Here is a 27,648-nt window from a genome sequence, read left to right as displayed (position 1 = left end):
AGGGTGAAACAAAGCTACAAAGAAATAAAGATGGCTAGCTGTGGGTAAATTTGGAATTACTGAGCCTGCTGTAGTCTCACGGTGGTACAGAGCCAGGGAGCTCCTTGCAGGGAACTGCTGCGATCGTACTTGCTAAGGAGACTGTGGGTTATTGAAGAAATCTGGTGCATTACCGGAGGCTACTGGTGAATCTAACGCTGTTATTATACTGCCGGTCCCCTCCTCTTGCTTATGGAGTTGATAGCAGCGTGGACACCCATTTAGCCACGAGAACTGTTGGACCATTGTGCGGAGCAGCGGAACCCGCTGCTGAAATCTTTTGAGTGAAATCAGCAAATTCAGTAGAGCTGAGAATTTTAAGCCGCAGCCTGAGCGTGGAGGGCTTAGGCTAGAGGACGACAATGGGTGCTGACTAGTGAGGACAGGTGAGTCCCCGCTCTGTGGGATGGTGAACATGAGGCTCCTAAGGCGGATCAGGAGCGTGTTATATTGATGCATGGGGGGTGATCCGGAGGCCTTTTGCAGCTTAGCCGAAGTGGATTGCTTTGCTCGTCATCTTGGAGGGAAGCAGCCCAATTCCGTGGGCTGTGTGGCGAATGGAGATATAGATGATGGTTCACATTCCGAGTAATGCAATGAAGGGCTGTGCTCTACACAGGGGTGTGGTACAGGTGATCTTGCCTCCTGCCTTGCGACCCGGTGCCTAGTGTAGGATGGGCCTTGTTGCACAGTGAAGTGTTTTTGAGATCTCGGCCCAGTGAGCACATGTGTTCAGGAGAGTTATTGATCAGGAGTGCTGTTCGGATCATGGAGTTGCTCCCTCACTGAGGAATCTCTATTGGGTGATCTTCTGTTGTTGAAAAGTTGCTTTTCTTCTTTATTTTTGCATCAGAGGGCTGGTGGTGCCAGTAGGACTGGAAGCTGTGCTGAGATGGCTTATCTTATCAGACCCACAGGGCGAGCTTGAAGGAAATCTTCCCAGTGATATGTAGGCGCTGCAGTTATTTTGTTAGTCCCTTCAGCTTGAAAGTGTCTTAAGTCATACACAGATGGAGAGAGATGTGACTTCCCAGAAGAGTGTAGGCTCTGCAGTGATTTTATAGGCCCCGCAGCTTGAAAGTGTGGGACATGGCATGTGCAGATGGAGTGATATAAGAGATCTCTGGTTGTGGCTGCAGCATTCCTGAAATTCTGATCCACTACTACCGTCACAGAGTGAATGTGTGACTAGCAGGCCCACCAAATGCCATAGGTCATCTCTTACAAGCAAGTTGGTAGTGCCTCCTCAAAATGTACATCATTAGGCAAAGAAGACATGTGCCACTGTTGTCATGATGCTGGTGCTGTTTTGGGGAGTTCCCTAATGAAGTGATGTGGATCATCCAGCTGAAGCTGTGTTCTTTAAAGTACTGTTGCTGTCGCCATCACTGTCGAAACACGCTGTCTCCTCCTGTGAGGCCTTTGCCAGACTGGAAATTCTACCTACCTGAAAGCATCTTTGACTTAAGAACCCAAGGCCTTTGTATGCTGCATCTGCGCATCTGCCCCACTGGAAGGAGAGCCTGACTGGCCAGAGGTGGCCCTGAAGGGTCTGAAGGACATTGCCTGCACTGGTCTTATCGACAGCTGCCAGCTACCTGGTGTGTTTGTCATGCTTTGTGCAGCTCTCTGTCTCTCTCCCCTCTTTCTTTCCTCTCTCTGATCTCTACATTCATCCATGGGGGTCTCCATCTCACCTATTTCCTCTAACTGCTACTCTATCACCTATACTACTTTCCTCTAGAAGCATGGAATTAAAAAGTTCAAAAAGGATCTCCTGGTCTTCAACCCAGGCCTGCCTATCGTCGACACTTACGTTAACGTTGATTCCAGGCAGACTGTCACTGACATCCTCTTTGTCACTCCCTCCCCTGACCTATGGACTTCACACATGTTATCTGTCCTCTCTCCTTTCACCTTGTCTCCCATCAATGGAGGCACCAGATGGGAAGTACTCTTGGTGGGCTTCTCATCCTCTAGGTGCATCATAAATGTCTACCATAATGGCACTGTCATGGCCCAGGGCCCTCAGCCCAACCTTCTCCTTCTTCATATGTGTCTTCTGTCTCTCATCAAGTACCTCTCTCTCCCGCCACTCCTCTGGCATCCACCCCTCTTGCCCCTTCTCCACCTCTGATTGGCATGCCACATCACTGTACCCCTCCTCAGAAGAGCTTCATAGGTGATAACCTGGTCCACCTAGCTATCCTGAACTCTCACTCTGCAATCAAACACACTTCTGATATATGTCTCCTTCTCAGAGACTTTGACCTCAACTTTCTCGCCCTCACTGAGATGTGCTTCACTGCCAGATATGTCACTGCGTTTGACACTCTCGTCCCTGAGGGTTACAAGATCCTCTCCAACAAAAGGCCTAACCAGTCTGGAGGCTGAGTGATCCTGATCTTCCGTAAATGGATCCCTGCTACTATCATCCCCACTCAGTCTTACTCCTCCTTTGAATTCCTCATCTGCAGGCTCGGCATCTCTACAAATATTTTGCGGACTCTCACCACCATCTACAGGCCCCCTGGTCCGGTCGCCCTCTTCCTCTCTGAGTGGTCTTAGATCACCTCTTCTCTTCTTGCCTCTACCTCAAAGCTTCTCCTCAGTGACTTCAATTTTCATCTTGACACTTCCGAGGTGGCCACTTCTGCACCCTTCCACAGCCTCTGTGACACTTTCTCCCTCTTCTTTCATCCCTCTGGTCTGACGCAGTCTGCCAGACATATCTTGGATGCTCTCCTCTCCTCAGACATTCTGATCTCCATCCATCTTACTGCGCCTCTCTCCTGGTCTGACCATTATCTTCTGTCTTCTCATCTGGATCTCTTTGGTCCCCCAGCTAAACCACTGCCTGTATTCTTCTCCGTCATTCGACCGATGAACCGAGTGTAAGTTGCTGCCTTTGCTGCCACTTTCATTCCCCCTCCCACTCCTGCCACTGACTCCCATACTCACTCTGCCCTTTGTAAGGGAGGCATGGTATCACAAGTATGACACTAACACAAAAGGTACAATTTGTAAAACCTTTATTCAATTCTCTGGGTTTGGAAAAATCCTACTTTGACCTATAGCTAAAATGGGAGTAGTCTCTACCATCAAATAATAAAGAAAATACAGTCCTAGTCAGTCTTTGTCAAATCAAAATGGCCTATACTAACAAAACCTAATGCCTGCCCTGTAGTTTTTACAAAAAGTGTGCAAAGGGGAATATGTATGCAAAGGAAAACCAGTGTTAGAATATAAAGAATCAAAGTGGCTGAGACAGCTCTCCTCCCCACGTTGGACAGCACGGAGTAAGGTGGTCCCCGTAAACAGGATGATACACTCCTGCTCAGGTTCTCAAAACAAAGCAGTTCAAAAAGTGGGTCGAGGCTCGTCTGGCCATCCAGGTTGAAGTCACTTTCCAGCATTCCAAAGGTTATTTTACAGTTCAAGAAAAGGGTTCACAGTTCAACCAAAAGTTAACACAGGTCTCCCTCAATCGGGCTTGGACCTCTCAAAGTAAAAGTTTCACGTAGGTCTCCCTCTGTTGGGCTTGGACTCTCAATCACAGCAATTGTAGGAGTTCTCATCCCCAAGCTTTATTCACATTTGTTAGGTGTGCCCTTCCCCTAACTTATCACATTTCTTGTCTCCCTCAGTCGGGCTCTGACCTTTACCTGATGTCGAAGACTTTCGAATGTGCAAGGGTTTTACTATAGACCTCCACAGGACCACTTCGACTTTCCCTTCAACTCACACTCTTGTGTTATTTGCCCCAGTGTTTCTTGGTCTGTGTAGTTCAATATCATAAGCACAAGACTTCAATATTCACTGTCCACTTAAACTTTTGCCAGGGTCAATCTTGATCATCACGCTTTTTAAAGTTTATTCACTTTGTTGCTTTATAACAAAACATTTCACCTTTCACAGCGACTTTCAAGTGGGCTACTTCCTTTCGCCAGACCACTCTGCTACTCTGTATCATTGGCTTCAAAGTTATCGGTAATTTAAAGTTCACCACAGGTCTGCCTTCCTTCACCTCTCATCCACAAGCGTGCAGCCTTCAATTGTAAGATATATTGTTGCCACTTCCATTTTTCCTTAACACACACTGGTCTTTCATCTTGCTCGCCAACTCACCGGCTGTGTGCGTTCCTTTCTTGTCTTTGCCATTTTAATTCACGAGCCAAGGTTAATACCACATGCTTGGCCTCGCCTCCCCATCTCTGTCGTTCACCTGGAAGGGTTGCGGGCACCTTTCAAACAAAATGCAGTGTTCTTGTCTAGGATTTGGCCTTCTCCACGTATCTCTTATGGTTCTTTGGAGGCAACAACCTCCTGCAGGGAACTCCTGGGTTCCTTTACCCTTGGTTCTCGTCCCTCTATCTGTTGCTCTACTCCAGTAGGTTTGCCTTCGCCACGCAGGTTCTGCTGCTTGTCATGTTCCACCTTGCTCAGAGTGTGTCTCTATGTTCCGCCTTTTATCCGTGAGGGGAGAGCTAATGGGTATCAGATGTATGTGATTAAAGTCAAGCACCTGACCTTGCCTGACCCGATAAGCAGGACATGTCCAATGAGATATTTAAGGGAAGCCTTGTTACTCTGAGTCGTCCTCTTCCTCGGCCCAGTGTTTGTGTAGAAAAGGGGGGGATTGGGACATCAGAGAATCCTATGAAATAGGAAGGGTCATGGGTACAGGAAAGGGGGGAACACTGCATCTCACCATCGGTCACCTCACCCCCACTCCTGAAGAGCCCTCATCCAGGTGGTGATCCTCCCGCACTGGTCCACCCCGGGGTCTGGATCCAAAGGTGATGGCCATGCCCTGGCCACCTGAAAGAGCGATCCCCGGGGACTAGTAGGTGGGACACCCTTTGTTTTCTCACACCTTGCTAATCTTCACAGACCCCCTGCATATCATTGCCCCTGTCATGATGATCCGAATGAAGCCTGCCTCCAAGCACAACATCTGATATGACTCTGACCAAGCCTCTCTGAAACGCAAGTGCAGAGTGGCTGAGCGGAAGTGGGAGGCATAAGCCACATCCTGTGACAAACTGGCCTGTCACCTGCTCCAAAGGCAATATAAACTCTCCATTCGCTCAAAGATGAGGGCTCCCATCCAAGCCCATATCTCTGAGGCCACTAACCACTCTGGTGAACTGTTTAAAATCTGAAAGGAACTTGCCAAACCTTCTGCAGTCTCCAGATCTCCCCTGCCATCCTTGCCCCTCTCAGGCTTCAGCCGGATCTTCTTAAGTTCTGTAAACTCCTTAAGGCCCTTCTTTTATCCTCCTCCGATGCTAACACTTTCCTCTGCCTCATTGACTGGCTGCCTGGTTCCCTCTGAGTACTATAGAGCTGCAGGCCCCCCACCCAGTACCCCCTTCTCTGTACTTACCTGCATTCCCTGGCACTTGGCCTTTGGCCTCCCCTTAGCACGCGCACCTCCCCTCTTAACCCTTTTCCCTTCCCACCTGAGCACTTGTTTTTCACAGAGCGGCTGTCCCACCCCTCGCACTTCTTCTTCTTCACGTGCACAATTCGAATGTTGCATTGTCTAATACGACCGTTATTGTATCTTTCGCCCTTGTTCCGAACCCCTTTTTGGTTCTGGCGCTTTTTGGTGGTGTAAACTACCAAATTTCACCAAAACTATTGTTACAATAAGGGGTTCCAAGAAGCAGTATTTGTGGTTGGTATGACAACTAAAAAATGCTTTGCCATACAAATACCAATGCAATACGTGTTCATTATTGTTGTACTACACGGATGTATTCCAACAGTGGCTTGTTTAACGCCTTTTCTCCCAATCAGGAGTACTGTCACATGTCACGTGCCTTTGTCACTTTCAACAGAGCTACGAAGTGAGCTCTGGCTATTCAGTGTCAAACTATAACCTGGCTTTTGACGACAATTGGTGAAGAAATATGGACAAGCGAGAAAAACAAACTGTTAGAAGAGAGCGGGCACCGTAACAAACAGATTATCGCCATCAGGCTGTTCCTTTGGCTGTTCCTCTGGCTGTTCCTCTGGGAAGAGTTTGCAGCCCTGCAGGACAAGCCAGCGCGCGCTGACATATGCTGGTATTTATGAATGGAGAAGGGGTTTGGTGAAGAACGAGAGTGAGGCTCATTCATTTGCATGCTGCTGAAAGACGCAAAGTGGTGACTTGTGGCACGCAAAAAGAAGCTGGGCACTCATAGATGCGAAGGAAAGTTTGAGCTGCCTATAAAATCTGTGCACACAAAAACATTTTGCACCGCCAGCATCAACCATCCTGCCGTTTCACACACTAACAGCAGCTAGCTTGACAAAGAAAGTGAAACAACCTTTGCAATAAACAGCAGTGCTAATTCAGACTGCCACTATCATGGAAAAAGTAGTATATGCCATCCCCTTTTGCGACACTGAAAGGTGGAGAATGTATCCATATGAACATTTCCCTGCATGCCACGCAACCTAGATTCCAGCCCCCGACAGACTAGTATTGAACGGCCATCTCAGTCACTTCCTGCATGTTCTCAACTATTTGTACACTTTGGCTTGTGTTACATGGCTGTGAATATATGCCACAACTGTGTAGCTCAATGATTGGGCTGCTGGTCATGGAGGAGCATCTCGGATACAGGTGCAAATAGATAATGATTTCCGTCCTTCACGTAGCCTTATATTTGGCTGTCTCGTGACCCTATGTAGCGTCTCTTTTCAGAATCAGCCCCTTGTTGTCTAAAAACACATTTGATAAAGAGGAATCCACGGTATCCAAAAGCCAATTAGCCGCACCTGGATCCAGTAGAAACCATATTTAAATTGTTATTTGTACGCAAGAGCATTTTTTCCACTCCCAAAACATTTGCAATTTTGCAATTTACATCCACATGTTTCACAATATTGGGATAGTGTGTGCGGGTGAAAAAAAGATATCCGATTCGTTAGAACCGTAAGCTCTATTTGTTCTTAGCATCTCTTTCCGATCCCTCACCCTGCAAACAAATATCCACCAGAAAGTCAGAAGCTGTGCAGGGAATTTAGTTCCTGCTCCACTCTCTAACTGGCGTCCGGATTGGCTGAGCACTGGGTGATTACCAGCAACCCTCCATGATGGCGAGGACACGTCCTATTTTTGCAAGTCTGCACTGAATATAATCACGCTCACACTGTTTTCATCCTTGTGTGCTTGTGGAGAAGTTCTGCAGGAAGTGAAACTTCACGCACTCACACTCTTCCTTAAATCATTTCCCAATTTTTAGATTAAAATGGAAATATGATGGCCTGAAAATGACTTAGTGCTACCCTCAAAAGAGTTTTAGAAATGGGGGCACATTTGGGGCATCGCCTTCGCAGCCACTGGAGCAAGAAAGTGTACATTTGCAAGATGCTTTTCTGTTTGCGAGGCTTTACACAACACAAGCCCAACGGAGACTCTGTTGTAACTTGGCACAGTTAGTTCCGCACTCGGAGCAAGCACCGCCGCCTCAGCAATAATTGCTGCAATATTGAATTGATGGCAATCGAGCATAGTGTGAAGAGCTTACCAGTGCACTGACATATCTGCCACCACAACATATGTCTTCTGCACTTCCATGGCTTTTGGATGTTTTGTTATCTTGGAATACATTCATATTTCTGTATTTTTCCCATGTTTAGTCATTAGGTGGAGACTTACAATCGCAAGTAAAATTTGCACTGGGGTATACATGCTGCTCTTATAAATATTCATGCCATTTTCCCGCTGTCGATATTAGATACTATGTTTTGCACCAAGGCAAACAGGACGCATATGCATGTTGCACCCATGTTGATGATTGGTCAGTAAGACAGCTGAGCAATGAAGAAAATAGGTTATTCTCCGTTCTCTATGAGAAAATCAGCAAACGATGGGCAAAATCAGTCTTCTCCATGTTTCCAGTATAAAACATCACGCACAATAACACTGAGCATCTAGGTTTAGGGCAAAACCGATGATTTATGGGCTTCATTGACTTTTACACAAGTGGCAACAAAGGTGCAAAAGTGACCTGCTCCTATTGTACAAGATTACAAAACTATCCATAATATAATATTATGGTTTACTGAAAACTATTAATAAGAGGTTTGCCCACAATGGTCCAAATTGCTGCAACCAACATTGACCACATGAAGGCACTACAACCTGTGCGCTTGTGTTGTGCTTAGCAACCTGCGCCCCTGATTGGCTTACTATGCCACCCTCCTACACTGGTCACAAAACGGTCAACGCGACCCACTACATGGCACATGTGTAAAGGGTGGCATCGGTTGCGTGGCAGTGCCGTTTCAGTGGAGTGTTAGCAATTGTCCAAAAAATTGGTTGCCTGGTAAAATCAAATGGTTCACAGTGTAACATAAAATGTTATTGAAAGCAGAAAGCAAACGTCCTGCTACTTATACTGTCAATAACAGCAGATTTTTCCCAAGGATAGAAAATAATACCTTCGGTTCTTCGGCGATTCTTGGCCAATTCGTATGCACTTATTTCCACAATAAACCTAGTATTAACACCAGGTTTTCCTTATTTTTATTTTCCGTTTAAAGGCACATAGTAATTCGTACACTAATGTGTCTGGACTCTTCTTGGAGGACCCGTAGCAATGAATCTGGCACTTCACCCACATTTTATTTAATGGTTGATATGCCTGTGTACATTAAAAGTGCGTCATTCTTCATTATTTACCAATCGCGGCTGCTCGTCATATTTTGTCGACGTGAGAGGCAGAGTGTACACTTGACACCACAAACCAGCGCGAGAGTTATTAGGTAGACACATGACTAAAATTGCAACTCCCGCACAAACGTATCAGAAACACTACCTGGTGGGCATGTACAGCATTGTCCGCTTGGGTGCCTGTTTCGCAACTCGTGTTCATTTACCGTGTTGATTGTAGCTTTGAGGCTCCCGGGGAGTGACAATAGAATCGTTCTGGGAACTGTGGAGGCCGGCCCCATTCCGCCTGGGCCGCCGATGTCGCATGGAGCTCACGCGGGCGTGTTTTCTGCCCGCCACTCCCAGGAGCGAACGTCTCGGGAGGTTGCCGGTGACTTCCTCCTTCCTAGAAAGGTGAGAGCCAACGCACAGGCTCTCGTTGCAGCACTCTCGAGACGCACTTACACCTGATCACACGCTGCCCATGGAAACTAACTAACCACATCTCTGCAAGAAATTCACCGGCCAAGAACTAGCTCCATGCCTCCCAGGAAATGAGCGCGAACGGAGAGCGGTAAGTGCCAGCTTGCAACCCTCCTCCTGTCTCTTGACGATCATGCACACTTGACATCCCCGGGCCTGATCCCCAATGGGAGGGACTTCCCCGGTGAAAAACGATGGGTGTCAGGCCCAGACAGTAAACTAGCACGATTGTAGTAGTAGGCAGTGCCGACCCTAGGATTTTCAGGTCCCTGGGAGGCAAAAGGCCCCCTCTCCCCCCTTTTTTACACAACGGTGGCAATTAAAAACACTTTTGCCGTGAGTAAGAGAGGAGAGAAAGGAACTGCTGGACTTGTCACTGTTAATATTTACTTATTTGGAAATATCAGCTGAATACCTTAAACAGACTTTTAATTTTGGCAGATAAAACAGAGCGAGATGAAAGGATTTAGGCAGAAGCACACACCAATTGGTTAAGTGGAGAAGCCGGGATTTGAGACCAGTCTGCAATTCAGGAACTTGAACGCATCTCTTCGCAGATGTAATTGGTAGAAAGGTATGTTTCAAACTTTGATTTGAAAACACCATCTGTCAGAGGAAGGCATTGCATACATATGGTGGTGACTGTGTTTTGCTAACTGACGTTGACTGCTGTTTTTGCAGGCGCTCTCCAAATGTTTTTATTATTATTGTGTACATGTTTGGCTACATTGTTCAAACTAGCAACATGCTTTTATTTCAGAAACTGTACATAAGGATTATTTTAGCTGTCAGAAGAATTAAACTCCAAGCAAGTTCCGAGGATGTCATGTCTGGGTAGGGATTGGCCTTGGGGCCGCCGCACAGGTTGTGTCTACTGCAGGATTGCCTTACAGTGCAAAATAACCTGTTTAACTAGGAGGTCTTGAAGCAGGGAAGTAAGCACACTTTCAGGTCTTAGCAGGGCTAGAGTCCTAAAAAAACAAGTGGGGCAGGGGCTCAATAATATATGCATAGGTGCTGAGTACATGGGGTAAATGGCGTAGTTGCACCTGTTCTCCTGGCCATGCTCATCTAAATCACTGGTTGTGGCACTGGTTGTGGCATGGGTTCTTTGTCTCCTCTCCTGCTGGGTCCCGGAGGTTGAGTGTTTGCATGCATCTTGCAAAATTAGCAACTGTTGCTCACTTCCAAATGGGAAGGGAGCCTCATTAATGGACCACCTGACCTTGATTGGAGGGAGCGGGCTGACCAAATCTGTTTTGCGGGTGTGGGAGTTGCAGGGGATCCTATAGCAGATTGCTGCAAAGACAACCCAGCAGGTTAGGTGACTGCCGCTGAGATGTTCTATATTTAGACCTTTCTGTAAATCATATGGCTTTTTTCCTATTCCTGCTGCAAAATGTGCTGTAAAATGTATTGTTTCGACCTGAAGATGGGTACAGTTCCCTTGCGTCACTCAGTGATGGGAATATCTGACCTCGTAGCAAAAATCAAAAGCTACCCCCCCCATTAATACATGCACAGTAAATGGCCATATCTTAAAGTGAAAAATGCAAATTTAGTTAATTTGACCGTTGCCTTTTGAAGAAAGTGCACAAGACAAATTAGCATTTCCTGCTGAAAAAAACGTATAAACCTGGAAAATAATCATAGAGAGGAGAATTTCCAATAACTATGCTGGCAAAAAAGTATAAAAGGTGCCTACCTTTTATCCCCAACAATTTATAATGAAATATTCCATGGAAAACAAATGCAAACATGAGACACATGCTTTAATGACACTTTTATGTGGTCTTGTGGGTCCTAATGCTGGCCACAAAAACACCCACCAGGGGTTGCGTCCGTCCTCTGAAAAAAGTGGTTGAGCAGCCCTTGACTTGTGCCCAGAAAATCATCAGAGGGTCGGAATGAGAGAAAATAACCCTTCCAGTCTCCTGCCACATCCTGGGCAAATATTCATGACTCACTTGCCCTCTCTTCCTTTCCTCTTTCACCACCAAGCTTGGCTTTCAAAAATATCTTGAAAAGTACACAACCCATTGTAAAGTACTCACACATATGTATAAATCCTTGTAGAAATATGGGTGGTCAGTCAAATAGTCGAAAAAAAAGTCGAATGACAAAAATATTGAAAAAAAATATCGAAAAAAAGTCGAATGTATTATGTTTTTATTTATATGTATTTTTTGGGATCCGTAAGTAAAAAAAAGGGGTAAAATAAAAAAAAATAGAAAAAAGGGTGCTTGGGGGGAACCCCCGCATTTCGAAAAAAAAAGGTATTGAAAAAGCAATTCAACTTTTTTTTCGACTTTTTTTTATATTTTGACTTTCGACATTTTTGTTTTCTATATTTTGACTATAAACCAGAAATATGTTATGCAGAACGTTTACAATTGTGGCATTCTCCCCCCCACCTTGAATGGAAGACTACAAATACCAGAATGCAATTCAGCAGAAGGCAAAACATAGCCTGTGTATTCTCTAAATGTACTTTCAAGAGTCATAACAAAAAGGTAATGTGTGGAAAGGTTACCTATTTGCGTTTCAATGTTTGACAAAGGCATACTTCATATATCATGTGAGACAAATGGTACATTCTACCTAAAATGAAAGCTTTTCTCTGTGTTAAATATGAACATATGAAAATAGGGCAGAACGTTTAATACTGTTTTGTGTGATATATTTAAGGGTCTTGGAGGAGGGGATAGATTTAGGCAGCTAACTGGTGCTTTGCCGGTGCTTTCAAAATAAAAATATCCCTTTACGGTTCTTAACACGACATCTTGTCAAAAACAATGGTCTCTTAAATGAGCCATCACTTGCAAATCATTCCCACTTTAAATGCTCTGCTTGAAGAAAGAAAATGATAGGCAGTACTAGTGGGCCGCTGGGGTTAGGGGGGGCTATTTATCTGTAGAGCGCCACAGCAGGAGGTTGTGAGGTGACACACTGCTTCAATAGGACAACACAAAGGGAGCCTCATACCTGGAGGCAGCACAGTCCTGTTTGAAAACAATATTCCTGTATCTGCTGGAAGCAGGAAGCTAGTGCCTGAGGACAGTGGTGGAAGTGGAAAAAAGGATCTAGTGGTACTCTGGCTGCATCCAAAAAGGAGGGAGTGGGATGGCCAGGCAGATGGCGGGGGTAGGGGGAGTGTGGGTAGGGGGACCTGGATCACAAAGCTTGGCTGAACAGTGAAGCAGGGATAATAATCCACTCTGCACATTTAACCACATACCTTCCAAGCTTTACTCAATACAAATAGTTAGGATTTCAAGGCCTACAGGAATAAAAACGTATAGAGTTTACTTAGAAAAAACACAAATTGCACAAGAAAGCCACATGACAATATATACATCCTTATAGCAACATTTTAAGCCACAAGAATATCATTGTGGCTTTAATTTTCACATCCTGAATGGTAAACTATACGTCCCAGATGGCAAGATAATATCAACCTGAAAAAATCTAGTTAACCCCAATGTACTTTCAGTGATTTTAGTTAATACGTAATTTAAGAAGGTGTGTAATAAACCGAGATAGATAGGGAGATTATTTGACACAAACCTCCAGCTCATTGTTATTCATGATGTTGAAAAGATTTGATCAGTGACTTAAAGCAACTTTCTTTTTTTGCATGTTAAGATAGTAGTTAACACGGATAAAAAACACATCTTTAAATAGGTGCTTTGTGTTGTTCACTTTAACTATCACAAATTTGCAAGGTAACTTGTGCTTTTTGGGAGCTCTTTGAGTTGGAAATGTTCCATCAGGCATATGAAAGGTTCTGCCAGTGATAAAAGAAATGTGTTTGCAAACCTAAGCACCGTAACGACCTGCAGAGCCACTGACGCTGTGTGTGTGTCTGCCTAGCTGAGTCCTGGGACACTGCCAGTGCTTGAATGTTTGGCCGGAACCGATTCTATAGCTGGCCCGGGAGAAAGAAAAAACATCCAAATGTGTTTCTTGAGCCTTTGAACTAAAGGTACGATCTGTAAAAAGCAAATTGACGAGTGGTATGGCCTATCAATGATTTATATTACACTTCCGTCTCTGCTTGCAGGGCCCCCATCACTACAGGGCCCTGCACAGCTGCACAGACTGCCCATTCTGGCCCTGGTACTAGGCATGTTCTTAAGAAGTGGTTCTTTAAACAAAATAAAGACTGCAATTGCTTTCCTGAAGCAGACTTTCAAATCCCAATGAAAACGTGTTATCCCTTGCGGTGCGAGGGGCCCTGCTCAGTGAAAGGAGCAACAATGGCAATCTCAACAATTCCGTCTGCGTCACAAAAAGCGCCAGCGCAACATTGCCATTTGCGACCACTGATAACTGCAACATGGGCATTTGTACCAAACACTCCCTGCAAATGTCAGAGTAAAATTGCTAATTAGCGCTGCAGTTCACATAAACTTCTTTAAAAAAAGGCATGTTTTGAGCTGGTTTGTAATAACTGTGCTGCACATTCACTTTTTGGGATGTCAATATCACTTCTCTGTTATTATTCTTCGGTGATGCTATATTGCACAATGCTATATTGCACAGGCCGAGGTACATTATACAGTGTGACGTGTTCAACTGCGCCAACTTTTTGTATAAAAGTTGTGAGCACATAGTGACTGAACTTCAGAACAAAGTAGAAGAAGGTGAAGCACATGACGTGTGGAATGCGTCACTCTACACACATTTTACCACCATCATGTGCAATCAGGCAATGTGTACTTTAACGCCCGAGGATCAGAATGGCTACTTAAACAACTACATGTGCACAGTGCGCTAACCTGTGCAGTTTATGCAATACAGACCCTTGAGTGCACATAACAGTAGAGGGCATTTGTTGTAATGCACTTTATGATTTTATGATCGGTTTTATAATAGCCTCCGTTTAAAACGTGTCATGCTTTATGCAAACCCATGGAAACAACATTCTCCTTCCGTATTGTATCATATAAAAAAAAAAAAAAAGGTTGGCTAATCCATATGTGACTGAAGCACACCTAGGATCTGATTAGCCAAGCCCCTGTGGGCGCCTGATACAGTGCAGATAGGCTGCATCAGGTAAATACAACTTGGGACTGTGGTGCAGAAACTTTACACCTGTGGAAGCGCAATTAGCAGTAGCACAAAATTGCCATAGCTATTAAAAACATATACTGTGAATACATATTTGCATAAGGGCAGTGTTTGCCCTAGTCGTAAACCTTTTCACTGGTGTAAACAATGCATTGATAGAAGTCTGCAAAGTAATTCGTGCAAGAAAGAAAATTGCACGGACGCAAAGAATTGCGCTGGGAGCCAATTAACGGAATTAAATGCGCACAGAAACCTGCAGTGCAAAGAACAACGAGTAGCGCCCGGAATGACCCCAACATGCTCCCATTACAAACAGAACATAGCAGCGTCAAACTACCTGTGTGCCAGACACATGGAAGAAAGTCATCAAAGATTACTTACCTGCAATCACCATTGCTCCCACTACACTCCTGCGACCGACAAGTCCTCGTCCAAGCACTAAACTGCGCCTCGGCCCTCTCACTCAAAGCAGCACCCATGTACCCGCACTAAACTGCGCCTCAGCTCCTTAACTTAAAGCAGCACCCATGTACCCAAAGTAAACTGTGCCTCGGCCCCCTAACTTAAGGCAGCCCCTGCCTACCCCCACTAAACTGTACCCCAGCCCCCTAACTTAAAACAGCAACCACAAGTCTGCCTCATCCCACTCCCCCACTGACCTGTGCCCCAACCCCTGAACCCAAGGCTGCACGCATATGTCTGCCTAATCCCAGTCCCCCATTGACCTGTGCCCCAACCCCTGAACCCAATGCGACACCCATAAGTACACACTCGTCCCAGTCCCCCCAAAGACCTGCACCCCAACCCCTGAACCAAAGGCAGCACCCATAATTCTGCCCTCGTACTGGTCCCCCCACTGAACTTTGTCCTAACCCCTGAACCCAAGGCAGCACCCAGAAGTCTCCCCTTGCCCTAGTCCCCCCACTGATCTGTGCCCCAACCCCTGAACCCAAGGCAGCAACAAGTCCACCCTCATCCCAGTCCCCCCACTGACCTGTGCCACAACCCCTGAACCCAGGGTGGCACCTACAGGTCCGCCCTCATGCCAGTCCCCCAACTGACCTGTCCCCCAACCCCTGAACCCAAGGTGGCACCCACAAGCCGGCCCTCTTCCCAGTCCAATGTGGAGCACAAACCTACCTCAATTCCTCTGGCCTGGGTCCACCATGAAGTACACCTACCTGACATCAGCCTCCCCCATGAACACCTGGGAGCAGTGCTGTTGAATCCAGGACCTTAACCTCTTCCATAGCTCCCTGTTGGATCACACTCAGCTGCACATCAACAGCCACGCGCACTATTACAGCAGATACACATTTGTCCCTCGAGTAACCCAGTGAACCAGAGTGAGGCCACATCCCTCCTCACCATCCAAAATGCCAATGAGCCATAGTTATGAAGTGTGAAAACATCCACATTGATAAGCAAGTGCCAAAGGGACACCAAAACATTAGTGGACCATTAAGGAACACAACATACAATAAACTGAACCTCAAGTACTGAATAGGTAGAAGAGAAAGAGCTGTCACCAGATACAACAAACATCTAAAGCTTGTGGTACATGTGGCAAGACACATGAAGAAATTAGTACCCATCCTCAATGAGAAACCCCAAACACCATCATGAAACATCTCACTCATCACCAAATGCATCCTTGAAGGGGCCCCTAGGGGCCCCTCGCATATGGATACAAGGCACAATCACCACACACAAACTGATACGCCAGACATGAGGTTGTATTCCCAAAAGCTAGGGTTTATTGTAAAGCAAATAGTCTTAGTTGGCCAACTGGGTCCCACGCCCGCGACGTGTGTTTCCAGACCCCGGGGGACGCAAGAGAGCGAGAATTGTACAACAGTTACATATATACAAAGCAAGCATCTTTCAATCAGTGGTGACACATTAAATACTGCCCCTAATGTATTTCCTTTGAATTGGGCACGATGATTGACAATTGTGACGAGTATGACACCTTTAGACATTTATTTAGCAACAGTTTGCAATTTCATGAGCCTGCAGACACAATTCTTTGTTATAAGAACACACTGCTTCTGTTCTCTGCAAGCAAGCTGCGCGCAGGGGAGAGACACATTCCAGGCCTCGCTATCTCCTAGTTTCTATTCGTGTACTGGGGGTCAACTTGCTCTCCGGGGCTCTACAGGGCTCAGGAAAGGGGAGCCGCAAAGAAGAGCATAATTCAAGCCATTTAATGTTCGCTTCTAACATTTCTACTGTATTAACAAGACTAGCTGGCACCTGTGTACTGATTAGAATGCCTCGCTGCTTACTTTCAAGGATTTGTGAGGGAGAAGACCGGGCATTTCTATCTGGGTTGCTGCGTTATGTTTCAACAAGTCTCTCGCGACCTTGCACTTTACATGAACAATAATGTAATAGTGGAGCAGAATACGTTTTCAGCAAAGCAATTTTAAAAGAAAGCAAAAGGCAAACTTTAGAAAACAAAATGGCGATTTCAGTCACTTCAAAATGGCTGCACTTCAGTCAAGCTTATGGCTATATATTTCTAATACTAAACACATGAGGCAGTTGGTCTTCGGCCAACAAAGTACATTGCCTCATGATTGAGGGGTGCCTACTTTTTTCTGTACTGACATCCCCACGTTGACACCATTAGACACAAGATCAAAAAGTCACTCAATCAACACTGACATACTGACATCAAACATGCAGTGCCACAGCACAAGGAATGGCATCATACAACCATCCCTTGCCACCTCCAGCTGTTTTATGGTCCCGCTCCTGCATGTGAAACACATGTCCACATGTCCAAGTCAATCAAAGTCATGCCACCATGCGAACCACAAACAACCCCAAACATAAGCCAACACCCACGAACATATTCACAACTGAAGTGCCATGTCAACCACAACACACATGAATCACACACCCATGTACCCAATGTACAAAATTGGCCAACATGCCTCTACTGCAAAGCACAGAAGTAGGCAAGAAACAGATGCACATGACAAAGATGTGAAACACGTGACTCCTAAGACATGTCACCTCCCCACATCTACAATACATCACCTTTGGACATGGATGCAATATACCAAACATCAAACACACATGAAGCATGCACACATGTCCCCCAGCAAACAGCACAGCAAAAACATGACCCACAGATAGTGCCCAAAATCCAAATGACAACCCTAGGACCTACTCACTCAGAGAACATGGCCAAACAAAAGGTGAACATGGACAAAGAGACAGAAAACGGTGTGGTAGAATTATGACTTTAAAATATATTGAATACAAATTATGTACAAAAAAGGGAAAGGGAATAATTGTCCTAAAAAAAAGGAAACCTACAACTACCGAACTATGTACATGAGTCAGCGTGCTATTCCATTGCGATCTCTGACAATGCCTCCACCAAAGCTGATTCCCTCTCGACCTCTGCTGCTTGCAGGCAGGCCTCTGTTGTTTCCTGCTGGAGGGCTTGCAGTGCTTCCCTCATCTGAGATTCTATCTCTCCTCTACTGCCCTACATTAATTCCTACAGGATGAATGCCCGCACCAACAATTCCTCCACCTCGGGCCTGGCTATTGCCACATCTCGTGCCCTCTGCCTCTCCTCCTCCTGCTGCCTCATATAGTGCATCCGGGCCAACACAAGAGCCTGCAGGTGCTGTTGTGCCTCCTGCCTCACTGGCATCATGTGATTGCCTGCTCGCCTCCTCCTACTGCCAATGCCTTCCAGGATTTGCCTCCTCACTGTCACCATCTCCTAATATATGATGTGTACACAAGTGTTTCTAGGTGTGGCAAGTCAAGGTAGGGAAGACAGAAGGAGGACAAAACAAAATGATTTTACCAGTCCTTGTGTCATTCAGACAGTGCAAGTGCAGAGGGAAGAGGGAGAGGAGAAGTGCCAGGAGGGGAAGTGAAATCAGGGCAGCATTGCTCCAAGTAAGTACAGCCAGGGCAGCACAGCTCTGGGAAGTGTAAGGAGGCTAGGGACTATAGGGATACAGATTCAGCCCCAAGTGCATGTTAGGCCCAGAGGCAGTGCAGGGGCTACTGGTCATGGCGCAGCCTGGTGCCCATTAGATTCTCAGGGTAACCAGGCAACAGGGGGGCAGGAAGGCCATTCCAGAGGGAGGCACTTGCAGAGGAGAGAGATCTTCCACCCACTTTCTGCCTGGAGAAGCGTCTGACTCTCAGAGGGTTAGAGGTGGCTGCAGGAAGGGCTTGAGAAGGAAGGTGTTTAGGAAGAGAGAGTTGGATGTAGTGCGAGCACCGGACCCAAAAAGCCTTGTGGATGTTGCAGAGGGTCTTGAACTTGATCCTTGCTGTCACCGGGAGCCAGTGGAGTGATTTCAGGGCTGAGAGATACAATCCCTGGGCTTGAGGCCAAGGACAAGTCTTGCAGTCCTGTTCTGAAATGGTTGCAGAGGGCGGAGAGTAGAGGAAGGCAGATTGAGAAAGAGGTTGTTGCAGTAGTGAAGTTAAGAGAGAACCAGGGCTCTGGAGACAGTGAGCTTCTGGGGGAAGTGAGAAAAGGAAGAATACCCCTGAGGAGGTGCAGCTGGTAGTGGGACTTCTTAGCGAGGTCCGTGATGTGAAGAGAAAAGGAGAGAGTGGAGTCGAAGATGACACCAAGATTTTTTGCCTCACAGCAAGGTGCAGGAAGAGGCCCAAGCAGGGCAGCCAGAGTGAAAGAAGGAAAGCAGGAGCAGGGGCCCCAAAGAGAAGGACATCCATCTTACTGGCATTAGAGCAGAGATCGTTGGAGGCGCATCACTCCTGAATCGTGGATAAACAGTTATGTATGAGCAAGAGAGGAGAAGAGGCTGAGAGGAGCCTGAAGGAGAGCTGAGTGTCATCCGCATAACACTGATAGTTAGAGAAGAAGGTAGAGATGAGGTGGGCCAAAGGGGCCAAGTAGACATTGAAAAGCTGGGTGAGAGGTTAGAGTCCTGGGGAACACCACACATGGAGAGAGTGGTGGTGGAGTGGAAGGACCCAAGTTGGACCTGAGAGTGTCAGTCCAGGGGGAAGGAGGTCAACCAGGACCGGGCCTGTTCCATGATGCTCAGGTTCTCACTGAGACAATTGATCAGGATGGCATGATTGCCTGTATCAAAAGCAGAGGAAAGATCAAGGAGGATGAAGACAGAAGGAAGGCTAGAGTCGAGATTAGTGAGCAGATCTTCACAGGTGTTCAGGAGAGCAGTTTCCGTGCCTCTGGCTGCTCTGAAGCCAGACTGATGGTATTGGAGACAACCAACAGATTCCTGGGAGATTGCCAGCTTTTCCAGGAGTCTGCCCAGCAAAGGAGTGATAGAGATCGGTCTGCAGTTTGCGCGACAGGAAGGATTGGCAGAAGGTTTTTTCAGGAGTGGTTGCACAAGTGAGTGGTTTAGGTGAAGGGAAAGTTCCAGTGGCAAAAGTGTGATTGCAGTAATCGGCCAAGGCTGGAGCGAGGGTGATGATGTGGTCCTTGGATGACACTTTAATAGATCGGACTTGTCTAGAAACATCATCAGGTGTGATAGGAGAGAAAGAGGAGAAAAGAGGTGGAGAGGGAGAGACAGCCAGATGGGGGCTGAGAGAGGTAGAGGGAGAGGAAGAGGAGAGAGAGGACATTATGTCCTGGGTTTTAGAGGTGAAGTGATAAGCTAGAGCCATGCAGCGGGCCTGGGAAGGAACAGGAGGGGTGGAGATTTCCATAGGATTGGCCACCTCCTTGCAAATTCTGAAGAGTTCGACTTTGTTATTCAAGGCTGCAGAGACACGGACTTGGATGCGGCCTAGCATTACGTGTACAACACAGGCATTCCCTCCAACTGGATGACAGTCTCTGTCGGGGGAGTACAGCATCTGCACAGTCCTGAAGTGCTTGGTGTACGGCTGAAGCCTGTTCGCCTGAAGGCTCCTGGGCAGGCTCATTGACCACCTCATCAGCCATTAAATTGACTTCCATCCCCACCAGGGACACTGGCACATCCAGACTGGGCAATGGCAGAACAGGTGCACAGGAGGCCATGGTGGTATCTGGCATGGTGGCCTTGGTGGAGGATGACTGGGGCACAGATGAGATGGAGGAGTAGGGGACATTTCAGTGGCAAGCCCAGAGAGACCACTGTTGAGATGTGCTGTTGCCAATTGTGCCAAGAGGCGTCCCATCTGCATGTGATGCTCTACAAGCAGCTCACAAGATGCTTCCACAGCATCATGCTTATAAGCCTGCCACCTCAAGCTACCCATCAGCAGGGGCAGCAACTTATCCCAGATGGCCACATCGGCTGGAAGTGTGGATTCGGTGTGGGTGGATTCATCGTTGAAGGTGGGTAGTGCTGCATCAGCTGGCAGTGGGACAGGAGGTTGTACTGACACCTCCACAGTGAATTGCACATCCTCCTGTCACAGGACCAGGTGTTCAGCCTGCACACACCCCTCGGTTCCACCACCTGACACCATGGGCAGGGCTGCAAATGGCCTCCTCCTCCTTCTACTCCTCCATCAACCCTGATACCTCCAAAGAAGTCTCCATGGTTTGGGGCCCCTGAGTGGCAACATCACTACCACCCTTTCCCACTGCTGCCGAGGTGTCCACCACAATGATGGAATCCTGGGACTTATCCTCAGCAGCATTGCCTGGTGTATGGGATGCTTGCCCAGCCACATAGCACTCAGAAGAGGCAGACACAACTGGGCATGGCTGTGGTCTGCGCCTGGATTTGAAGGCCTTGTTTTTTTGTTTCAGCTCCACAGCACAGCTTGCACCCTCTTCGCAAGCCACAGCCACCGTGGAAAAGGGAACAAAGAAATAGCATCAATCCACAGTGCCAATGCATGTGTAGTATACACAATATTAATGGTAGCATGCAGTCAACCAGAAACTGCCACACACACACACACAGGCCCATGGACTGCAATCAGAATGAATACAGTCACATAAGTGTAGGAAAAATGACGAGCCCCATTGACAAGACATGCACATGTGAACCCAGCACATAGACATGAGGCCACATACACATGGAAACACCTCATTCCACATCACAGTATCAATGCTGCAGTGACCCAAGTGTATCCTGCAGGCCGGACCATGGGAAGGGCACCTGTCTTCATGTGTCCATGGTACCATAGGCACATATCCATCCAACCACATCTAGCAACCTGCACCCCTGACAGTCCGACATGAAAGCATGCACCATATACATGCACCTATTGCTGAGGATCAAGCAGCAATGCTGTTGTTCCCAACCCCAACAAAGGCCATGGTGACATGCTATGTGTGGCCCCTCATTCAGTGGCCTGACAGATCACAATGTTGTCCCAGATAGTCAAATGCACTAAATTGCCATTACCACAAATCTATACTCATGTGTCAGTCTCAGCTGCTGAGTGGGTTGATGCAATCATCATTTATATTAGAGGAGGCATGCATGAATGTACCTCACATGCCCACAATATCTCAATTTGGCAACTCTTCATGTCTGAGACCTTGCTGTCAGCATCTCACATTGCATCCACAGAAGTAGACTTTCTCACCAAGAACTGACAGAGCATAACCTTACACCTGTCCACTTCACAGATGTGTGCCATCAAATACGCCCAGCATCGGCTCGAGGCTGCAAGACAGTTAAGAATTGTGCAACACACATGCTGTGTAAAGAAGAGACTTGCTCAAATCATGCATACCCATGCAGGAAACACAAACTCTGTAGACAAGTTCACCCTGTGGGTACTCACCAGCAGCTTGAATCCATGCCTGCAGGTCATGGACCAGGGCATGGATGTCTGTGTTAACCTTCTCCAGGACCCAGAGGTGAATGAGTGACACCCGATGGCTGCCTGCACTATGCACCTCCACAGAAGCCCCTGCCTCGAGGGCAGCCTTTGCCTAGCTCCGGATCCTGAGGTCGTCCCAGCGTTTCTTAGCATGGTCTATAATACGGACTGCAATCCCCTCTGTGTTGATGGCAGCTGTGATGTCCACCCAGTTCTTCAGATGCCCACACGTCCCAAGCTGCTGCTGCATGTTGAAGAAGGCATCATAATGGTCCAGGACCAGCTCACCCAGGATGCCAACTTCTGCTGCATTGAAGTTAACCGCCCTCAGCCTCGCCTTGGGGATGCTGGTTGATGTACCGGACATGGCTCCCCTTGAGGCTTGTGGGGTGTAGCTGGGCCCTGACAATGCATGCTGTGGAGCTTAGGTGGTGGAACAGAGGGGATCAGAAGTCCCAAAATCGCAGATGAGGTGGCCACAGAGCCTGATATGTGAGCAACAGGAGAACAGCCTATGAGGGAATAGCAGGAACTCCAAGGTAGTGCAGTTGGTAAGCAGCCACTCACACTCTGCTAGGCAGCAGGAGATCGTGAGGTTTAGAGCAATATAGGTAGGAGGAGGCAAGAAACGGCACATGGCCAGAGGAACAAGTGTCTCCCATACATTTATTTATTTATATATACAGGAGAAACAATGCTCTTTTGATCACAAAATAACCTACAATAGATAATCAGATTTGAAAGGAAGCAGTGATCTTCTTACAATGGGGTGAGTTTGAGGGAGTACATGGAATAGTCACTGAGGACAATACATAAGTGGACATACATAGATTAAGGACAACCAACATTAGACATTGTTAAGTGTAGGTAGGCGGTACGGTCAGCTGTGCTCAGGACGTGAGCATGATGGGTGAAGTGCTAGAATGGAGACAGAGAATGTGAGGGACAGAGGCAGGTTAGAGGTGAGGGAGAACATATTTGCTAGCAGGCAGACGAGAGGTAGGTTAAGAGGATAACTCAGAGATGAGGAGGTAGGCTTTTAGTTTGGTTTTGAACAAATCTGTGTGGACTGTTTCTCGGATGTCTGGGGGAAGAGAGTTCCATACAAGTGGAGCAAGAGAGAAAGACCAGAAGTGAGAGGATTCACAGGGAGTGCAAGGAGTCACAAGTGTAGTCAAGGAGGCAGAGCAGAGATTACAGGAAGGCTTGTAGGGTTGGATATAGGAGGATAGATGTAGCAGTGCCTTACCGTGGATAGATATGGATAGGAGAAGACATTTAAATCTGGCCCTGTTTTGCATCGTCAGCCATCAAGCCTGGTGATGGTACAAGGAAATAGTGTGAAGTTCAAAGAGAGTCTGGGTAGCAAAGTTAGTGATCTTTTCAAGAGGACAGACAGCATAGTTGGGAAGACCAAAGAGGATGCTGGCACAGTGGACAGATTAGAGAAGACCAGAGTGGTTAAGGGATGCTTAGCCATGTTGAAAGGAAGGAGGTGCATGATTTTTCTAATATTTAGGAGGTTGAGGAGAGCGGCTGTTCCAGTTTTGAATATGAAAGTAGAGAAGATGTGTGAAGGGTCATAGATGACGCTGAGGTTTGTAGCTGAAGAAGAGTAGTGGAGAGTGTCAGATGGGAACTGGGTGGGCAGAGGAAGAGAAGAGCGAGAGATTTTGGCAGGGAAGAAGAGCACCACTGCTTTGGGAGAGCTTAACATCAGAAAGTGCAAAGCCATCCAATATTTAATAGCAGAGAGACAGTTTGAAATGTTAATAGATAGATCAGAGGAGAGTTCAGGAAAAGATAAAAAGATTTGGGTGCTGTCCATGAAGAGTTCCCAAAGGAGGAGATTAGTGTTAGGAAAGATTTTATAGTTGCAGGTAATTTTCCTTCCATGTGGCAACCCCCAAACTGTTTACTGTGTTTTACGCCCTGATCTAGACTTTGCCAGAGAAGCGCAGCCTTCCGCCGCACTCCTCTGGGGTTTCGCTCCATTTTTACGGGGAAACTGACATGCCCTTAAGACAGTCAGTACCGGGAGACTCGTTTCCCTTAGTCCTTTCCTCATGTTGCAGCTTTTGAGCAACATGAACAAGAGTGCGCCGTAACTTACATTACCGCGCTCTTGGGTCTCTAGTCATTCCAATGGCCCTAGAAACTCTTGTTGGACTTATCATGAAATGTGCAAGTGTGTCACGGATGGGACTGGTGGCAGCTATCGTTTCTTTGTGTTTTGGACCCCTTTTTGCCATGTTAACTGCGCTTCCCGCGTTTGGCCCAAATGGGTGGCCTGGCCTCCAAAATGGCCATGCCACGAGGTTGTTTGTCCTGTCCGCTGACCGTCTTGCCCCTTCACCGTCCCCCAGGTCGAGCCGACCCGGGGCAGTCCTTATTTGGTCATGCACTTTCCCGCCAAACACAACGTTTTCGCGGGCTTCTGCATGCCTTGTGTGTGCCTCCAGGATGTGGGCTGGGATGTCTGTTCCCAATACACATCCTGGGTGCCAGAGAGTCTAGAGTGTCTTGAATGCCTGGGACCACCGTGGTCCGTGATAGGTCCACGTATGGTGTGAGTGTTTTGTGAGCCGATCTCCCATTGGGTCCTCTCCGTTTAGGCGCGAAGGGAACTCTGGATAAGAGGAGGCTGGAAACACCACTACCATGTCGATCTCCTGAGTTCTCACGAACGAAGGATAACGAGCCAAGTATCCTGCAACTAAGAAGCTGAGTCGAGGAATCGCTGGTGACCCTCTGAAGGTTTGGCACCCTGCACTGCTGTCGTCCTGTGAGACCCCTCTGCCTCTGATCGAACTAGAAGACCTGTACTGGCGCTTCGACCCTTTAGAATAGTGGGAACAACTATTCTCGGCATCTTCACCAAATCCTGTACGTAAGCCTTCGGAAGCGTCCCTGGGCCATCCAGTGGACTGACCAGCCTACACAGGAACCTTGCTCTGTCACCGCCGTCTGGCTCACTGCTAATCCTGTGTCCTCGGCACTCTCACACGATTCGTACACTTGGCATTCCCAGGTCAGAAGTGAGACATGTGCTCTGGGACCGGAATACCTGCGGTTGCCGAGTTGCCCTGCTGTGGTAACAAACCTGTGCGTGTTCGCTGCATTTTGGGACACCCTCGACCCTGACTCCTGCTGTCGTGGAATCTACACAGCGTCGAGACATCCTGCTGATGGCATCTGAACCTGCCAGTACCGAAACGGAACCGGAGAAGCCTGGGTCTGTCTGCATCGGGGACCGGTGAGTAGTCAATACCCTAACCGGCCGCCCTCCCGCAGAAGCCTCTGGCTCTCCACCGCTGTCGTAAACAGCAACCCTTTTCCGCACTCGTGCCCTGCTTCTGCTCACAAGTGTAGGCCGCGCTTGAGTAGCGGGGAACTGTTCATCATGGTTTTGACCACCTCTCCGAACTGCCTGATCTCCCTGAAGAGACTCTCCTTTGCCTGTTGGCACCCGAGTGTGTAGGTACTTTTGAGCACAAGGCTCCACTCTTCGTAGGGCTCGGACTTCCTTCTGGTTAGGTGGCCTCTGATGTCGAACTGGGTCTAACGATTACTTGCACTGCCTGTTTTCCTCCCCATCTAGGTGGTATGCATATTTCGTGCTTCTAACTCTTTAGACCCCTTGGTCTTGTATATATATTGTATTGCTTGGGATGTGTTGGTTTATTGGAGTTTTACCGTGATTCTTTACTATGGTCGATGTTACAAAGGCCTTGTATTAAATGTGTCTATATTTTTAATATAACACCTGTCTGGAGTAATTTGTAAGCGTCCTTTCTTTGTGTGCTCATTGCGGGCTTTCAATCACCCTCACCCCTCTTGAGACCTAGTCCTGACCGCCGCCATCGCTACCCTGATTGGTCTGGCTTGTCCAGAGGTTACCCTGTTCCAAGAAACTAGGCTGGCCTTCTGAACCTCTACCCCTCCAGGACAGAGTTCAGAAATCCATCTTAACAATTAGTGCCCCAAGAGTAGAGGTGTACATTGTAAAGAGGACCCGGCCCAAGACAGAGCCCTGTGGAACACCAACAGTTAGAGGAGTGAGTTTGGAGGTGTTGTTGCACCAGGAGACAGAGAATTGGAAAGGAGCGAGGTAGGATTCAATCCAGACAAGGGCTTTATCATGAATACCAATAAGAAAAAGAGTATTAAGGAGATCAGAGTTAACAACAGTTTCAAAGGCAGCAGACAGGTCAAGGAGAATTAGGATAGAGGATTGGTTGAAGTGCTAAGCAGAAGTGATGAAGTTGGACACATTCATGAGAGCAGTTTCCGTGGAGTGACATGAGCAGAAACCTGCTATTAGGTGACCTCAACGGTTGTGGATGTATAAGAAATTGGTAAGACGGTTGAACACAACCCTTTCATGCAATTTAGAGTAGTGCAGAAGGTAAGACACAGGGCAAAATGCATGCTGTAGGTTCGGGTCAGCCCCTTGCTTTTTTAGGAGAGGTATGACTGTGGCTGCTTTGAAAAGAGAGGGAAAGCAATCAGAGTCAAAGAACAGGTTGAAGAGTTCAGCGAGCTGAGAGGCCACTAAAAGGGCATTAGGCTTGACTAGTTGATGAGCAAGAGTGTCTGATTGGGCACAAGAGGTGTTAGCCTTCATCGGTAGAGATAAGAATTTGCCAGCATTAGTGTGACTTAAGTGGGAGACAGAGGCAGAGGATAATGGTGATGTAGGCAGAGTGTAAAATGTAGGAGAGGGACTGTGAGGAAAGTCAGCAGAGGGTCTCTAATTTTAGAAATCTTTGCAGCAGAGTATTCAGCTAGGTCATTGAGTACAAAGTCATAGAGGAATGAGGAGTGAGTTATGTGTGCTCTGTAGCCAACGAGGATAGTTGGAGTGAGAGTCAATGAAGGTTAGGTAGAATTCCCTTTTTGCTCTATCAAGAGTGGACTTGAGAGAGTTCAGGACAGAGAGATAGAGTTGCAGGTCCTCATGTGAGAGGGTAAGCCTTGATTTGCACAGCAGCCAACTCATGTCTGTGTGGAGAGAACGTATGAATGGGGCACCCATGGTTGATGATGCTGAGACTTTGGGGTGAAAGTAAGCAGTGGGAAGCGAGAAGAAATGAGTCATACAGTAGGGATTGGAAGCTGTAGAGGCAGTTCCGGTGATAAAGGTTTTGGGTGTAAAGGAGGAGTGAGAACTGTAGGTCTGAGAGAAAGGGGGAATGGCAGGTTTACATTTCCTTTTAGTAATAGGTGAAGCAAGTGTTGAGGAAAGGTCAAAGAGTGGAAAGGAGATGGTTGTGGAAACAATTGAGTTATCAGATATGGATGGGGTTACAGTAGTATTAGTGGCTGAGAGAGAGGTGGAGATGAATCCAAAGAGTTACCCGCTGTGTGGGTAGGTTGGTTATGGATAGAGTGGGAAGCATGGTCATTAAGAAAAGACTGAAGTTCAGATTTCTGAGAAGTGGTTGGAGAGGGAAGGTAAAAGTCACCTAAGAGAATGAGGTGATGATTAGTGGAAAGTGAATCAAGGAGTTGCCTAAGATCAACAAAGAATGGTCCAGTGGGACCAGGAGGGCTATAGATGGAGATGATGTGAACTGAGTGAGGTAGAGATGATGAATGCAAAAGACGTAGGAGAGAATGTGACATTGGAGATGTGTGAA

At 47.1% G+C, this 27,648-nt stretch overlaps 1 protein-coding gene across 2 annotated transcripts in view; it reads left to right on the top strand.

Moving 5' to 3' along the window:
* The first annotated feature begins 8,860 nt into the window (after positions 1–8,860).
* LOC138503699 (alpha-1,3-mannosyl-glycoprotein 4-beta-N-acetylglucosaminyltransferase C-like) overlaps positions 8,861–27,648 on the top strand; it is a 140,716-nt gene continuing 121,928 nt past the window's right edge. For both annotated transcript variants that reach the window (XM_069623628.1, XM_069623629.1), the window contains exons 1-2: positions 8,861–9,266; positions 9,617–9,749. The gene's annotated coding sequence lies outside the window, so the exon portion shown is untranslated. The remainder of the gene's footprint in view (positions 9,267–9,616; positions 9,750–27,648) is intronic.

The sequence above is a fragment of the Ambystoma mexicanum genome, chromosome 11 (genome assembly GCF_040938575.1).
Source record: "Ambystoma mexicanum isolate Mex_15411 chromosome 11, UKY_AmexF1_1, whole genome shotgun sequence".
In the NCBI taxonomy this organism is placed as follows: domain Eukaryota; kingdom Metazoa; phylum Chordata; class Amphibia; order Caudata; family Ambystomatidae; genus Ambystoma; species Ambystoma mexicanum.
This window is presented reverse-complemented; position numbering and strand designations above follow the sequence as displayed.